The sequence below is a fragment of the Henckelia pumila genome, chromosome 4 (genome assembly GCF_033568475.1).
Source record: "Henckelia pumila isolate YLH828 chromosome 4, ASM3356847v2, whole genome shotgun sequence".
In the NCBI taxonomy this organism is placed as follows: domain Eukaryota; kingdom Viridiplantae; phylum Streptophyta; class Magnoliopsida; order Lamiales; family Gesneriaceae; genus Henckelia; species Henckelia pumila.
In genome coordinates, this window is record NC_133123.1 from 214,741,956 (window position 1) to 214,758,555 (window position 16,600).

Consider the following 16,600-nt stretch of genomic DNA (forward strand, 5'->3'; position numbering starts at 1 on the left):
TTTCTTGAATTACACTTTCGATGCAACTACGGCATGACACATAGTTATCGATTCAATGACAACTCTCGATAAACTAATGGTTGTCGAATCGGTCGGGATATATGAGTTGAAGGGACCGTACTGTACGCTAACCATAATTGATTGGTTCTTGCAGGCACTATCATTTGATACCTAGGGAGTCATGTAAGCAATGCTGCTAGATGTTTACATGACTGGTTGGGTACTATCAGACTTGAGTTTTCTGACGTTCTTATTATCAATGTGTTGATTAATAAGAATGGAGCTATATAGGGTATGCTCATATAAGGGACTTGTTGATCCCGAATCACATGGAGATGTGAACCCACTGCTAGTTGTATCAGTGAACCATTGAGGGTCACACAAGTACTAGCTTTCTAGATCCCGTTGAGATTAAAATAAGTTCAATGTGTTGAACAACTTATAAAGGAGTTTATAAGTAAAATAAATTAGAAGTTTGACTTCTAAATTGGAGAATGAATGGAATAAGTAAATTTTAATTTGTGAATGTGTTCCAAGATTAAAAGTTGACTTAAAATAATTAGTTTATGAAAATGGTGATTTTCTAAACTATTATTTTGAACTTAGTTAATTAATTCAAGTGTTGAATTAATTTAACACTAGTAGACATTTTAATGTACAAATAATTAAATTAATTCAAGTGTTGAATTAATTAAACACTATTGAGTCTAGTAGAGCTCAAATTAATATAGTGTTGTATAATTATTGATACTAGTGGACTTGAATGGGTTCAAGTTAAATTTAATTAATTGATTAAACTTAAATGGTTTTAGGTTTAATAATTAATTAAAAATAAGTTCAAATGACATTTGAATATATATATTTATATATGTATATATATATATAGGCGTGTATATATATATATATATATATATATGTATATATATATATATATGATATATATATGTGTGTATGAAATTTGAAGGGTTGTAAGATGGTTTGCAATTTTCCATGCATGTCTTGCATTTTTCCATGCATGGCTTAATTGTACTCATTAATCCCTCTCCTTTAATATATTATTTGGAATAATATATACACACACACAATACATTCCATTCCAATTTTTAAAGGAGGTGGCCGAACACTCTATATTTCTCTCCAAGTTTTTTCTTTCAATTTTTGTGGAAGAAGAAAAGAAAAATCTCAATGAAAAATCCTCTAAATATTCTAGTGCATATTTAGAGTGGATTTAGATCGTCTAGTCGTGGACCTAATTCGGAGGCTCGAAGAGTTGAATCCATTTTGAGCAAGGAGTGCTCTTGGAAGCTTGTAGATTGAGTCTACCATTTTTCAAGAGCCTAGTTGTTTATCAACTTGGTTGGAGCCATAAATCAATCTTTGAGATTGATAGGTAAAATTCTAAACACCCTATGGTTGTTTGAGTTTTTGAATACTACACAAGTGCTCGGATTTCTTTTATTAAAAATTTTATATTTCCGCTGCGTTTCCGGACACGAGTTAACCGATCCCCTTCAGTGGTATCAGAACCTAGGTTACTCTTTTGTGTAGTATTTGTTGGATATTATGTTGAGGTCAATTTCTAACCGCATGAGAAAATCAATATTTTAACTTTTAGGGCAAATTTTATAAAAATTATTTTTTTATTTTCGGGCAGCCCTTGGGCTGCCCGAAGGTGTCCTAGGGGCAGCCGTGGGCTGCCCCATATTTTTAATAATAATAAAAAAATATTTTTTGGCCGGAATCCGGCGACGGAGTTTCGGTGACGACTATGACGACTTGAGTTTTTCAAAAGGTGTTTTGGAATATCATGTGTCATAGGCCCTAAATTGTTAAATATATTATAGTTGATTTTTATGAAAAATTAAACTTTATAATATGTGATTTTTCTCATAAAATAAATAGTTAAAGTGTGACTTTGATTATTTATAGTAAATTGTGATTTACAAGAAATTCAACTATAAATAAATTAATTTGAAAGTAAACAAAGGTGTTTGTTTATTTTGTTAATTTATTTTATAATTGTGGTGGTTAGTGATTGGACCAAGAAATATAATATTTGATCAATTGATTATTGAGATAATTAATTGATGGTGTATGATATGTGTTATTGTGCATGAAGGATGATTAAAAGCCCAAGACCAATTTGCTAGGTGTATGCTAGGATATTTTGTGTTGAATGGTTGTAATAATTATCAAATTACAAAGTGGGCTTGGTTTATGGCCCGTTCCCACCCCATGAGATGTATCCCTATTTGCCATGGATATTTTCATGTAAAATATTTGATAGCGGAAGTTCAAGATTGGAAGATGGTGGGCCATAATGAATTATGAAGATCCAAGACATGTAAATATTGGAAGCTTATGTAATTGTTGCATTTGCATCCCATGCATTCCCTAGGAATTGGACCTAGGCCCGTGTTTGGCTCACATAGGCCAAATAGTTTTTTGGGGCGATTGATCATCCTTATTAATTAGTATGTGCGTTATTATTTTATAATAACAAAGTTGCATGAATCCGGCAAACATACGATCAAACATGGCGATCTTTAAAATTAATGATGAGACCTTTTAAAAATTAAAAACCCTCATTTTGAATTAGATTCAAAATTTATATCAAGCCCGAAAAGGGGAATTATAAATGTGTTTATAATTTCCATGTCTTCCATCGACAATGGATGCATGACGAACGCTACCCGTATTCAATACTCGGCTCATATTATTGGGGGGGTTTTGGATGCCGGAAAGCTGTGACATCCATTGACATGGTGATGTGAACTACGTGAAACTCCCATGACTTCGGCTCATATTATTGGGGGAACTCATGGAGACCGTCCATTAAGGTTCGATATCGATGGGTAAGGCTTGACACGTAAAGATGAACGACGTCATATTATTGGGTCCTAATCAAGCGTGAGACAAAAGTTTACGTAAGGGTTGCATGGAGATGCAATTGGAAACTACCTTTTAGAATTATGATTGGCTGATATTATTCGGGATCGTAATTGGCTAATTGGACCTTATGTACCTACTAAGGAAAGGAGTTTTCCGTTTTTACTAGAGGGTAGTAAAAATGTCAAAACAGTGGGAGTAAATATTTATAAAGTTAAAGTCCATACTTTATATCTTATTAAATATTTTAAAATAGCCATTGACATTTATCTGTTATTATTTTTCAGTACAAGTTTTGACAATGTCATCAATTCGCAATCCGCTATCTACTATACTCGACAAACATTTACTGACTGGTCCAAATTACCTTGATTGGCTAAGAAATCTGAAAATCGTCTTGAACTCGGAAAGGATTGCATACACACTTGATGAGTCGCCCCCTGATACGGCTCCGACTGATTGTAGCCCTGAGGAGCTACAGACTTACAAGGATTGGTGTGACCATGACTTGAAAGCCAAGTGTTATATGCAGGCTTCTATGAATGATGAGCTTCAGCGACGTTTTGAGAGTGCAAAGCATGCTGCTGACATTCATTTGCATCTCAAAGAACTATTTGGTGAACAAACACGCCCACTTCGACATGCGATTGTCAAGGAGCCAATCACTTTGCGCATGCGAGATGGGGCTTCGGTCCATGAGCATGGCCTGAAGTTGATTGGGCTCGTGGAGAAACTCGTTAGCATGGATCTTGTGCTACCAACTGAGTTGACCACAGACATGTTGCTCTTGTCACTGCCTAGCTCATTTGATCCTTTTGTGGTGAATTTCAACATGAACAGGTTAGATCCAACCCTTGAGGAGTTGGTTAACATGCTTGTTACGTTTGAATCCACAATCAAGAAAGAAAAGCCGGTTCTTTATGTGGGATCTTCATCTGGTTCAAAGAATAGACCACATGGGAAAGGAAAGAAGCGTTCCTTCCAAGCTCCCAAAAAGAACGTGCCCTTGAAGAGGCAAGCTCCGAGTCCCGTTGTGGTAGCCACACCAGTTAAGGCTAACAAGACTAATGACATCTGTCATCACTGTAAGAAACCTGGACATTGGAAGCGTAATTGCAAGGAATATCTTGACCAGAATGGTTCTGGAAAAGGTATGTTCTACATTGAAGTAAACATTTCACTTAACTCTTCTTTTTGGGTATTGGATACCGGCTGTGGCTCACATCTCTGTAATGATTTGCAGGTGATGGCAAGAAGTAGGAGACTCAGAGATGGTGAGACCTTCTTAAGGATGGGCAATGGGGCAAGAGTTGCAGCCAAAGCTATTGGAGATGTTTACTTATTGTTGGACAATGATTTTAAATTATGTTTGAGAGATGTTTTGTTTGTACCAGATTTGATGAAAAACATTGTTTCCATTTCTATGCTTGATAAAGATGGATATTCTTGTTTATTTGGCAAATGTGTTTGCAATATTTACAAGAATGAATGTTTAATTGGTACAGGACAATTGGAAAATGATCTCTATAATTAAAATTAAAAGATATTCCTATGTATAATGTCCAAGAGATATCAAAAACATCCAAAAGAAAACAAGATACTCTAAATCCAGCACACTTATGGCATGCTCGATTAGGTCATATATCTTTTAAAAGGATGAACAAGCTAGTGGTAGAAGGCATGTTTGATATGTCTGATATTAATTCTCTTACTACTTGTGAACCCTGTCTAAAAGGAAAGATGACCAAAATTCCCTTTAAGGGCCATGTGGAGCGAGCCAAGGGACTGTTGGATTTGATCCATACAGATGTGTGTGGTCCACTTAGCATCACCACTAAGCACGGACATTCTTACTTCATTACCTTTACCGATGACTTCTCTAGGTATGGGTATGTGTATTTGATGAAATACAAATCTGAAGCTTTTGAAAAGTTCAAAGAATTCAGAAATGAAGTAGAAAAATAATTGGGACGAAGCATCAAGGCACTTCGATCGGATCGAGGTGGTGAGTACTTGAGTACTGAATTCCAAGAGTATCTTAGGGAGAATGGGATTCTCTCACAGTGGACTCCTCCTGGTACACCTCAGTTGAATGGTGTTTCAGAACGTCGTAATCGAACTTTGATGGACATGGTTCGGTCTATGATGGGGTTCACGGAGTTGCCGCCATCCTTTTGGGGATATGCACTTGAGACAGCGGCACTGTTGTTGAACAATATCCATTCAAAGGCAGTTGATAAGACACCATATGAGATATGGATGGGAAAATCTCCAAAGTATTCTTATCTAAGAATATGGGGATGCCCTGCTTATGTGAAGCAGATAGTGGGAGATAAATTGGATGCTAGATCCTTTTTATGCTACTTCGTGGGATATCCAAGGAATTCGGTTGGATATTATTTCTATCATCCCAAAGAAACAAAGGTGTTTGTTTCTAGGAATGCAACCTTCTTGGAGAAGGAATTTCTATTGGATAGAAAATGGGAGATGATAGAACTCGAAGAAGTTCGAGAAACACCCACGATTGTGGAACCCACACCCGAAGCCAAGAGAGGAGATACAAGCTCCTAGAAGATCCGAGAGGATCTCAAGACCACCTATGAGGTATGGTCTGCTTCTTGAAGAGGGCCAAAATGAGCCTGACCATGGATGTGATCCAAGGACCTTCAAGGAAGCATTGTCTGATGCCGATTCATCCAAGTGGCTTGAAGCTATGGAATCTGAGATGAATTCCATGTATTCGAACCAAGTGTGGAATCTTGTGGATCCACCTGAAGGAATTGTTCCTATAGGGTGTAAATGGATTTACAAGAGGAAGCTTGGGATGGATGGGAAGGTTTTGACCTTCAAGGCTCGATTGGTGGCAAAAGGTTATACTCAAAGGCAAGGAGTTGACTTTGAAGAAACTTTTTCTCCAGTCGCAATGTTCAAGTCCATAAGGATATTGCTTGCCATTGCCGCATGGTATGACTATGAAATATGGCAAATGGATGTGAAGACAACTTTTCTTAATGGGGATATTAAGGAAGAAATTTACATGTCACAACCTGAAGGGTTCACATCTATTGGAAGTGAGCATAAAGTATGCAAACTTCAGAGATCTATCTATGGTCTCAAACAGGCATCTAGGAGCTGGAACCTCAGATTTGATGGTACAATCAAAGAGTTTGGATTTACTAAGAATCCTGAGGAACCATGTGTGTATAAGAAGGTCAGTGGGAGTGCTGTGACATTCCTGATACTTTATGTTGATGATATTCTACTCATTGGGAATGATGTAGAAATGTTTCAATCAACTAAAGTATGGTTATCGAGTAAGTTCTCGATGAAGGACTTGGGTGAAGCATCTTTTGTATTGGGAATACAAATCTATCGGGATAGATCGAAAAGATTGCTTGGTCTCACCCAGTCCACATACATTGATACCATCGTGAAGAGGTTCTCGATGGATGAGTCTAAAAAGGACATCTACCAATGTGTCATGGTGTGTCTCTATCCAAGTCCATGTCTCCCAAAAATGATGCAGAGATAGAGACGATGACACGCATTCCATATGCATCTGCAATTGGTAGTATCATGTATGCGATGATATCTACACGTCCTGACGTGGCCTTTGCACTTAGTGTTACAAGTAGATATCAATCGAACCCTGGTCTTCCACACTGGAAAACTGTGAAAGACATTCTCAAGTATTTGAGAAATACTAAGAATATGTTCTTGGTTTATGGGGGTGGAGAACTAAAATTGGAAGGCTATACCGACTCTAGCTTCCAAAGCGATGTTGATGATTCGAAGTCAACTTCCGGTTTTATATTCATGCTCAATGGTGATGCTGTTTATTGGAAGAGTTCCAAGCAAAATAGCACTGCGGATTCAACCACTGAGGCAGAATATATTGCTGCATCCGATGCTGCAAAGGAAGCTGTTTGGATTAGGAATTTCGTCCAAGAGTTGGGCGTTATTCCTAATGGAGTTGATCCAGTCCCGGTGTATTGCGACAACACTGGTGCAGTTGCTCAGGCAAAAGAACCAAGGTCTCATCAGAAATCCAAACATGTACTGAGAAAATATCACATCATCCGGGAAATTGTGGAACGAGGAGATGTCTTGTTAGACAGAGTCGCCTCCGCAGATAATGTTGTTGATCCACTAACTAAGCCTTTACCAGGACCATTGTTCGAAAAGCATCGCGAATCAATGGGTTTGAAGAATATGGGTAGTTGGCTCTAGTGCAAGTGGGAGATTGTTAGAGTAGGTGCCCGTCGAGCAAATGTGTTGGCCGATGGTCCTTGAGAGAACTCTTGTATGACAATTTTTATTTTAATAATATTTGACATTATTTAATTTGGCACATCTTTATCTTTATACCCATGCAAGATGCATAGATAAAGCCCTTGAATATACAAATAGTAGAAAGAATATGAGATGGTCATGTGATGACTATCATGAAACTCATATTTGGAATACTGTATATTCTAAACTGTTCCTAGTCGATTCAGCCGCCATAAAGAAGGATAAAGGCCGCTCGAGCTTGAGACTAGTATTTGCGATGTGAGTACCATGTTTCATTGGTAGGGGACATGGAGATGTCCAAGCATGCAAATAGGTGCTCCTTGTAGAGTGCACTGAACAACCCTCCCTAAAGGATTTTCCAAGTGGTTCTCACTTATCGAGTGGAGAAGTCCTAGTTTATGGTTGTACACCATTAGTCCTATAACCCGGGACAACATGGAGACTCTATATGCTAGTGCTTCACTTTGACTTGTTTACCGACTCATCTGGGGTCATCAGGTGGCAATGTTGGGTGTTGTGACGAAACATATAGGAGTCAATGCATTGTAGTCGGGGATTCACTGCTTACCTACGGGTATGGATATCCTATGTTATATCATGCATACGTAGCTTGAAATCTCTGATCAGAGTAAGTGGTAATTAAAAAAGGAGTTTCTTGAATTACACTTTCGATGCAACTACGACATGACACATAGTTATCGATTCAATGACAACTCTCGATAAACCAATGGTTGTCGAATTGGTTGGGATATATGATTTGAAGGGACCGTACTGTACGCTAACCATAATTGATTGGTTCTTGCAGGCACTATCATTTGATACCTAGGGAGTCATGTAAGCAATGCTGCTAGATGTTTACATGACTGGTTGGGTACTATCAGACTTGAGTTTTCTGACGTTCTTATTATCAATGTGTTGATTAATAAGAATGGAGCTATATAGGATATGCTCATATAAGAGACTTGTTGATCCCGACTCACATGGAGATATGAACCCACTGCTAGTTGTATCAGTGAACCATTGAGGGTCACACAAGTACTAGCTTTCTAGATCCCGTTGAGATTAAAATAAGTTCAATGTGTTGAACAACTTATAAAGGAGTTTATAAGTAAAATAAATTAGAAGTTTGACTTCTAAATTGGAGAATGAATGGAATAAGTAACTTTTAATTTGTGAATGTGTTCCAAGATTAAAAGTTGACTTAAAATAATTAGTTTATGAAAATGGTGATTTTCTAAACTATTATTTTGAACTTAGTTAATTAATTCAAGTGTTGAATTAATTTAACACTAGTAGACATTTTAATGTACAAATAATTAAATTAATTCAAGTGTTGAATTAATTAAACACTATTGAGTCTAGTAGAGCTCAAATTAATATAGTGTTGTATAATTATTGATACTAGTGGACTTGAATGAGTTCAAGTTAAATTTAATTAATTGATTAAACTTAAATGGGTTTAGGTTTAATAATTAATTAAAAATAAGTTCAAATGACATTTGAATATATATATTTATATATGTATATATATATAGGCGTGTATATATATATATATATATATATATATGATATATATATATATATGTGTATGGAATTTGAAGGGTTGTAAGATGGTTTGCAATTTTCCATGCATGTCTTGCATTTTTTCATGCATGGCTTAATTGTACTCATTAATCCCTCTCCTTTAATATATTATTTAGAATAATATATACACACACACAATACATTCCATTCCAATTTTTAAAGGAGGTGGCCGAACACTCTATATTTCTTTCCAAGTTTTTTCTTTCAATTTTTGTGGAAGAAGAAAAGAAAAATCTCAATGAAAAATCCTCTAAATATTCTAGTGCATATTTAGAGTGGATTTAGATCGTCTAGTCGTGGACCTAATTCGGTGGCTCGAAGAGTTGAATCCATTTTTAACAAGGAGTGCTCTTGGAAGCTTGTAGATTGAGTCTACCATTTTTCAAGAGCCTAGTTGTTTATCAACTTGGTTGGAGCCATAAATCAATCTTTGAGATTGATAGGTAAAATTCTAAACACCCTATGGTTGTTTGAGTTTTTGAATACTACACAAGTGCTCGGATTTCTTTTATTAAAAATTTTATATTTCCGCTGCGTTTCCGGGCACGAGTTAACCGATCCCCTTCACTTCGATCTTCTACCTTATTGCCCGCATATTGCTGACAGTTCTGTGGACAAGTAGGATAATTTCTTTCAGGGTCTGAACCCTGAGATTCATCAGATGGTGGCTTTTGGTAGCGACATGATCTATGAGGGTTTGGTGGACCGTTGTCGCCAGGCAGAAGACAGTATTCGGAGGAACCAGTCTATGATTTCTTCCACATCCAGACCGACTAGTTCTTTGGGTTCGAGATCCCATTCTTTCAAGAAGCAAGGTGGTACTTCTTCTTCTTCTTCGGGATCTGGCAGAGTGCAGCGTTTCGGTAGCCAGGGGATGAGCCGGTGTCGTCAGTGTAGGCGCAAGAATCCACCAGGCTCGTGTCCTCGATAGACTGGCGCATTTTTTCAGTGTGGACACAAGGGACACATGAAGAGAGATTGCCCTACTCTTATGGGATCAGCTAGTGATTCCGGTGGTTCCCATGCGTCAATACAACAACCGCAGCCGCAGTATCAGTAGCAGCCCTCTCAGTAGCAGCGCTAGCAGTCGCGCCCATCACAGCGAAAGACTTCTTCCCGTGGTCATTCTTCTCTACGGCCACAGGTACAGGGGAAAGTCTTTGCACTGAACCAGGAGCAGGCAGAGGCCGACAATGATCAGATGATTGCAGGTACTTATAGTTTATGTTTTTTTCCTGCATATGTCTTGATTGATACTGGTGCATCACACTCATTCATCTCAGCACGTTTTTCTAAGAGGTATAGATTACCGTTTGTTCCTTTAGACGTGTTGTTAGTGGTTTCTACTCCGATGGGTAGCGAGGTTTTAGCTAAGCGTCTAGTGGTTGGTTGTCATTTGGATTTTGAGGGGTATCAGCTTAGTGCTAACCTGATGATCCTAGCTATGGATGATTTTGACTGCATTATTTGGATTGATCTCCTGACTACCTATAGAGCTATAGTTGATTGCTATCAGAGATTTGTTCAGTTTTGTCCTGAGGATGGCAAGGCATGGTACTTATACGGTGAGGGAGCGTGACCCCCGATGCCAATGGTTTTTACTCTGAAATCCCAACGTGCTTTAGAGTCTGGCTGGGAAGGCTACCTTATATATGCCATCGATGCGTCCTTGGAGGGACCAGACATCCAGGAGATACCCGTAGTCCGTGAGTTTTCCGATGTGTTTCCGGAGGAGATTCCAGGTTTACCACTAGTGAGGAAAATCAAGTTTGACATTGAGTTAGTGCCAGGGACGACTCCAATTTCTAGAGCTCCATACCGATTAGCACCTTCAGAGATGCAAGAGTTGCAGAAGCAGCTGCAGGATCTTCTTTATAAGGGCTATATTTGGCCCAAGTGTTTTGCCATGGGGAGCCCCAATCTTATTTGTCAAAAAGAAATATGGTTCGATGCATCTGTGTATGGACTATCAACAGCTTAACCAGGTGACTGCGAAGAATAAGTATCCTCTTCCGCGGATAGATGATCTGTTTGATCAGTTACAGGGTACTCCAGTTTACTCAAAGATTGATCTGCGGTCAGGATATCACCAGTTGCCGGTTAGAGAGGAGGATATCTCTAAGAAAGTCTTTCGCACACGGTATGCTCACTACGAGTTCTTGGTTATGCCGTTTTGATTGACGAATGCTCCAGCTGTCTTTATGGATTTGATGAACAGGGTTTTTTGCGACTTTTTGGATAAGTTTGTGGTAGTGTTCATCGACGATATCCTGGTATATTCTCGTAGTATGGACGAGCATGCTTTCCATCTCCTTACTATATTTCAGATACTGAGAGAGAGAGAGTTGTATGCTAAGTTGAGCAAGTGTGACTTCTGTATTGACCGAGTTTTTTTTGTTGGTCATGTGATTTCACGAGACGGTGCCTCTGTTGATCCTAGTAAGACAGAAGCCATTCTAAATTGGTCGCGTCCGACGACAGTCTCGCAGATTCGTAGTTTTCTTGGGATGGCAGGTTACTACCAAAGATTCGTGGAGAACTCTTCTCAGATTTCTAAGCCTTTCATGCAGTTGACTAAGAAGGATATTCCTTTTGTATGGACGTTAGAGTGCGAGGATAGTTTTCATGAGTTGCGGCACCGTCTGACTACAGCTCCCATATTGGCTCTACCGTCTGGATCAGGTGGTTATGTGGTTCACACCGACACTTCTCTCCAGGGTTTGGGATGTGTGTTGATGCAGAGAAGACTTGTGATTGCCTATGCCTCTAGGCTATTGAATATTTACGGGGAGAACTATCCCGTACACGATTTGGAGCTTGCAACCATTGTCTTAGCTCTTAAGATATGGCGTCATTACTTGTACGGTGAAAGGTTTGAGATCTTCAATGACCATAAGAGTCTGAAGTATTTGTTCACTCAGGCTGATTTGAATATGATGCAGCGCCGATGGATGGATCTGCTGAAGTACTATGATTGTGAGATCAAGTACCATCCAGGCTCTTCAAATCCAGTTGTGGATGCTCTTAGTCGCAAGGTGTATGTGAGTTCCCTTCGTACCAGCTCAGTTGCACGAGTGTTGGAGGAGTGTTGTTCCTTGGGTTTCATTTTTCGACAAAAAAAGGAACAGCAGGGAGTTCGCGTTTATTCTGTACTTGCCAAACCAGCCTTGTATACTCGTATATGTGAGTCGCAGGGCGCTGATCCGAAAGTTAGCCCGATTGGCCAGGATGGAGGTACTTCTTGTTTTCATCTTCAAAATGATGGTCTCTTGTGTCTTTCCGGACGTGTGGTGGTTCCTGATGATTCCACACTACGAGAGGAGATTATGTCACAGGCTCACCGTAGTAGATTTTTTGTACATCCAGGCAGTATGAAAATGTACAAGGATCTACGTACGAGGTTTTAATTGAAAGGAATGAAGCGCAGTGTTTATCAGTTCGTGTCTCGATGCCTTGTGTGTCAGCAGGTCAAGGCAGAGTTTCGACAAAACAGTGGATTGCTCCAGAGTTTAGAGATTCCTGAGTTGAAGTGGGAGTATGTGACAATGGATTTTGTCACTGACAATGGATTTTGTCACCCACTTGCCTATGTCTTCTAGGAATTGTGATGCTATTTGAGTTGTTGTTGATTGATTGTCGAAGTCCGCTGATAAGTGAAATTTATGAACTTAATTTATATATAATTTGACTTGAGTTTTGTGATGTATTGAGTGGATTTTATGTGTATTAGTTGTTGTTTTTGTGAGTTGAAAGGATTGACGCAAAAGCACCGAGAAAAAGCGGAAGGATGCATTATGGAGTACCAACTTCAGAAAATTACTGGGAATTATTCAGGCATCATAATCCGATCTTCACCATTCATAATAAAGCGTAGGATGTTTTAAAGCTCCTTTAAAAATTTCAGCTGAATCCGACAGTTAGATTGTGAGATATGATTTTTTGCAAATTGTCGCGCGATGCAGAATTTCAGACCCGAGGCACATGCGCGGGCGCGCCGGTTGAGAAATTTTGAGCGTACTGGGGACAGAATCATATGCTCGGGAGCCCCTCTTATCAAGCGCGCCCGCGCCATCGCAAAAATCAGTTTTTTGGGTTTTTGGGAAGGAAAACTTTGGACTTTCATGGGATTTTATTTATTAGATTTGAAGCACATATAAAAGGGATTATTTTGCACATAATTGAGGGGGAAGCTGCCGCACAACACAAGAGAAAATTGAGAGGGCTTGATCGTGAACTTTTGGGAGAGAAATTTTGGCAAAACATGTAGAACATTAATCAACAAATACGAAGAACGATCGACCGGACACGGAACACAGACTACGGATTTGTTTTCTTTCTTTTGAACTTATTATTATTGATTTGATGTCTAGTTTCATGAACATGTTTCGGTTTTATTTATATTTGTTTATTAACTAAATTATATTAGTCTAGAGGGACGATAGAACCTGGTGTAGACTCTTCTACGAATTTTTGATATTTTTGGATTGAATTCTAGTAGATTAATTGTTTGTTCTAGAATTGATTCACTAGTAGAATTTCTGCATATTACTTCGCTATTTTTTATTTCGGCGATCATTATTACCGATGCAATACATAGCTATTTACTGCGGTTATAAAACTAACGAAGTAAAATGCACTTTTAACTTCATCAATTAAAAAAAGGGGATTCACTTAAATTTTTAAGTAACTTTTTACTTCATCAAATTAAAATTGATGAAGTAAAAAGTTAAAAATAAAAATTTTAATTTATATTTGGTGAAGTAATAGGTTGATCGGTATAATTTTCTACTTTCATTTTTTCCACGAACTTATACGTCTCCCCCTTTCTCTCGATCTCCAAGTGCAAATCCATTTATTAGGGCTTCCCCTTTCATCTCCCTCATTTCTTTATTTCATTCCAGCTTATGAACATTCAAGAATGTATGGATATATGATGCATCAGAGTTTCTGAAGATGTTGAAGGTGGCGCATTGGCCTTGCCTGTCCCGAGCCCAGGTATCCCTTATAGTCCATTGCTTATTCTCGCTGGCGTTTGAGGGGTTTTGTTCCTTAGTTCGGTAGGTCGATTTGAACCATGAATCACTATTTTTTTATGCTCATTCTGCCCAAACCGAGCCCTATTCCAGACCGGCTACTGTGCGCATCTTCTCCGGCGAGTTTCTGTGTCAATTTCTAGTCGATTCTTGGCTTTCTAGGTTCGGTTTGAAGCTTAAAGTTCATATTTGAGCCAAGCCCATAAGTTTCTGCTCATTTGAGCCATGATTTCAGTTTCTCTGGCGAGCTTCAGCCACTCAACCACCGTGGAATAGGTGCTATCCGGTTTCCACTTTCCAGCCAGGTCTAGCTCCGATTCTTGAAGGTTTTAGGCTAGTTACAGCTCGGTTCCAGCCTCTATTATCGACTATAGTAGTCTTCCCGGAAGTAAGAAAATGATCACTCGATTTATTTTGAATTTGTTGTTTTTATGTCAATATATTTATTATTGGATTGTTGTAGGTTCAATCGCTGGCTGGAAGAGTTCAAGGTATATTTGTTCTTGAAAGTTCCGATTGATTGTTTATGTGTATATTTGTTTTTAGCTTGATTTTAATGACTGTAAATCACCATTACATCCTGTTTAAGAGCCCCTAACCTTGAGATTATAGTAATGCTATCTCTATTTGTGATGCTGCCAAAGTTCCTTAATGTAAGTTTAAGTTCTTTGGGTGTGATCTATGTTTGTATGGAGCACACAAATTTTAGTTGTGACATTTTCTTGAATTGTGACAGCAAAATACACTTTGATATGTTATGCTTGTGCAAGCTAAAAGATTATATTTCTGTTGACTAATTCTTTGTAAATTGAAGTTGCTTCGCATAATTAGTCACCTATGTTTGTGTATTCAAAACTTTCGATTGGTTGTTTACTAAAGATGTGTGATTTTTGCTCTAATTTTGCAAGTTTCAATTTAAGTCAAGTCTGTTTTAGGACACTATTTTTCTTCAAATAAATTTTCTACTGTTGGTTGTTCAGCCGTTAACCTTAATCCGTGATCTTTCTTTGTCTTTGGGAGATATACAAGATTCGTTCTTTTATAAATTTTCATGTTTCCTGAGCCGATCATGAATCTGAATTTCAATGCCATATTGTGAATATGAGTATCTCTGTGGCATTTTAACTTTTTTCCCCTTTTTCCGATATTTGATGTGATCATGTGAAAGAGTGTGTTTTAGATGGATATGCTATAAGGTATTGACTATCTGGTTTATGTGCGTGAGTGTGTCTATGCATGCGTTTTAGCTTTGAAAAGCATCCTTATTTTTACTATGCACAAAATTTTGACACAATTTTTGTTTATTTTGTGATAACGATCGTTCTTTTTAGAAATTGCTCAGTCTTATCTTCATATACATGTTCTTATATGTGTTAGTGAAATCATGTGAGTTTATAAGGACATCTAAACAAATCATACGACTCTCCTTTACTGGGTATGCACCTTGTGAATGAGTGGAGAACACCTTTTAACTGTGGTTGAGTATTATCTGAGTGAAATCTTGTCATGTTGGTCTATGAAATATGAGGAATGGCTGGATATGTTTCTCTGGTCAAGGAAGATAAGTGAAAACTGATGGCAAAGTTTGATATTTTCAAATATGATTGCTTATTCTGGTGTTGATGTTTCCGTACTTGTGACACAGAAATTTGGTTTCTTAATGGTGCCTCTGGCTCTTGAAACTGAGAGGATCCAGATGGTGTCTACTGCAAAGTTCACTTGTGATAGCTTCTATTAATTTGAGTTTTTTGTGTCCTTAGAAACCTCAAATTACCTCTATAAGTACAGAATCGCGCATCCAACCTCTTTCCAGACTTCAAGTGTCCTTGCTACAATGTACTAGCTCCTACATGTGTCGCAACTATACCCAAACTACAACAAAACTCTAAATACAAAACACCAAAAAAACAACGGTTTAAAATTAAAACTATTGTCTTTTAGCTTTTAACAACGATTTAAATGAAAACCATTGCCTATGGGAATTTCTCTTCTTACTGTCTTTTTGCTTATTTTTTGGGGTCAAGGACAATGGTTTTTACCATAAATTTTTAAGGTTTTGGATTATTTTTTTCCCCCTGAATAACATAAAATTTGTGAAACGATGTCTATTCTGATATATATTATGCACAACTACTCAAAACCAAACAGAACAACGAAAAGAAACAAAACGCCAAACCCTACCCTTTCTCCTCACCTCCCGACCAGCGCCAATCAGCCGCCATCACCGCTCTAACTCTGACGGAAACAAACCGGAGAACACCCTGGATGTTAGCCCAAGATCTAATGACCTCGATTATGATCTAAATACAAGAAACTACGATGTCGAATCATGCGAGCCATCATCCCTGTTTTGATCGAAATCTGCGAGTTGTTCTTCTTTTTTTGCTCCGGGTTATTTGCTATGTTCAAACTCACCACAGTGGTTGTCACAATTGGACAACAATTTACTGCGTCCCAATGTTATTACTATGAAGATAATTGGGCATTACGAAAAGCCTCTTGAACCACTCGTATAGTCTTACAGTATCCTAAACACATTATATTTTTTTATTATGCATTCTTGGGGTAATTAATTGCTTCAAAATCAAATGTTGGCTATACTGGTTTGAATATCACTTTAGATGATGAAGAAATTTGATGCTTTCAAAAATTTCTCATCAAATAAATTACCACGAATCGGTAATCAACGAACCAATTTCTTCAATAAACCAAGCTTAATGACCTCAAAATATTTTTGTGTATCAAAGAAAATATGTGAGATGGCTCGTCCGAAAGCGAATCCACTCCGACGCTCAAGTCAG

General features: G+C 38.1%; 1 long non-coding RNA gene across 1 annotated transcript; it reads left to right on the forward strand.

Moving 5' to 3' along the window:
- The first annotated feature begins 13,588 nt into the window (after positions 1-13,588).
- Positions 13,589-15,020, forward strand: LOC140867605 (uncharacterized). The gene is made up of 3 exons (XR_012145201.1): positions 13,589-13,761; positions 14,035-14,187; positions 14,263-15,020. It is a non-coding gene; the product is annotated as an uncharacterized lncRNA (long non-coding RNA).
- The last annotated feature ends 1,580 nt before the right edge of the window (positions 15,021-16,600 follow it).